The following is a 2,385-nucleotide window of genomic DNA, read 5'->3' on the forward strand; positions in this document are numbered from 1 at the left end:
CACACACACACAGACACACACACACACACACACACACACACACACACACACACACACACATACATACACACACACACACACACACACACACACACACACACACACACACACACACACACACACACACACACACACACACACACACACACACACACACACACACACACATATATATATATATATATATGCCGATGTTTGGTTCGCTTCGCCTGGTCAGGGTTGTCGGGAATCAACGCAAGAAGTAAGTACCCAGTGGGTCCCGGGAATCGAACTTACGACCACCTGCTCATGAATTTGACACGGTATCCACTGGATTAATAATATCTTCAATACAGTGACATACTATATGGCACGAAGCCCCTGTCTGAATAAAATGTCCTGTTTTTCATATGAATAAGTTCAACAAAACACGCGACCATGGTTAAGGTGTTCAGCTTGTAACTTCTAAAAGTTGAATAGTATGGAATATAATCGTTTAACGCTAGCCACATCAAAGCATTTAGTCATGGATTCCCTTTTGTTGCATTTTTATATTTTAGAATTTTTTCATAGATATAATAATGCGAGTTTATTTAGACGAGAGAGTATTCGCAGTGAAAGCTTCAGTACATCTCGCATCACTCAAATTACCATTTTGGTTCATTTGACGACTTGGGTATCTTTTGTAGGGGCTCCCAAGTAATTTCATTTAGATTGTCAAAACTTGCTATACAGTGAAAGGATTTTCTTCTTACATATTTTTTGTAGAAGTTCCGATGTGTTAAGATATACATATCTGCACTGTTAGACCCACTAGAATGCAAAGAACACAAATATGATAGACTCATTCACTAGATCCGTTGGGCACGCCAAAAATTTTGTTATTACCATCACAATAAGATTTATTCATTAGATTGAGTCGTGAGTAACCATGATATTAAGGATATACAATTCTTGAGATGAGGAGTTGAGTAATATAATGCACAAGCATATACCAAAAGACCTATTCCCTTTATAAAAGAAGCAAGGCATACAGTACGTCCATACTTTCTTACAAAATAATTATTCTATTAAAAGAAGACGTCATTAAGGACATACAAGTCTTGAGATGAGTAATATAATACACAAACATATACCAAAAGACCCATTCCCTTTATAAAAGAAGCAAGGCATACAATACGTCCATACTTTCTTACAAAATAATTATTCTATCAAAAGAAGACGTTATGTATTGTACATTTATACTAGGACCCGTGTCCAAGTGGATGAAAAGCCACCACTGACTGGGTCACAAGCAATGCGGCAATTCAAAGGAGCTCCTCAGCAGAGCCCAACAGCTAAAGCTGGTTCACCCCCACCGCTTCATTACATGATAGGTATGAAAGATAAATGGAATAAATTGCACGGAAAAGTTTACGAGCGGAGTGAAAAAAGTAATTAAAAAGTTATAAACTGAGAGATGTATTAATCGTAGAGGCATAGGGAAAAAAGGATTTAGGAATTTTAATGAGAGATGATCTTTTGCCAGAAAGTCAAATAAAAAACAGGAGAGATCCATAAATTTCTGGTGAGCGGTGTTTCATTATTACATGGATTTGGGCAGGATGAAAAGAATAATTGAAATCCTGATTCACCCAATGTTGCCCTACACAGCAGTGATATGGTCACACACACACACACACACACACACACACACACACACACACACACACACACACACACACACACACACACACACACACACACACACACACACACACACACACACACACACACACACACACACACACACACACACACACACACACACACACACACACACACACACACACACACACACACACACACACACACACACACACACACACACACACACACACACACACACACACACACACACACACACACACACACACACACATGTGTGGTTTTATTCGGTCCAGGGAAGGCCTCTTGTCTGCATGTGGTCTCGATCGAAATGACAACATGAATCCTCAGAGTGAATGTTTTGGAAACCCTCATTGTAGTCCAAAGCGCAAGGAACCTGCATTGAGTTACCGGCAGTTTAATAGAAATTGCGTCGATAATTTGGAAAATAAAAGAAAATCATAAAAGTTGGGAGAAGATATTTACCTTCCCGTAATCTTCGACAATGCATATTAGATCTCTTATATGATGATAGGAATAATCATCAGACTTTATTGTTAATGCTATCAGATATCATGTGCCGAGGTTTGGATAGCAGGTCTCTCAGAACTTAACACTGTTATTGGCTTGTACAGGAGCAAAATCAAACAATAATGCAGAAACGAAGTAAGGGAATTATGTTTATAGAAATTAAGACGCATCAAGTTATTTATATGTGTCTGATGTCGTCTATTGTATCCACAAAATTACATGGCTACA

This window comes from Oratosquilla oratoria, chromosome 7 (assembly GCF_046742065.1).
Source record: "Oratosquilla oratoria isolate Oo_2021 chromosome 7, ASM4674206v1, whole genome shotgun sequence".
NCBI lineage: Eukaryota > Metazoa > Arthropoda > Malacostraca > Stomatopoda > Squillidae > Oratosquilla > Oratosquilla oratoria.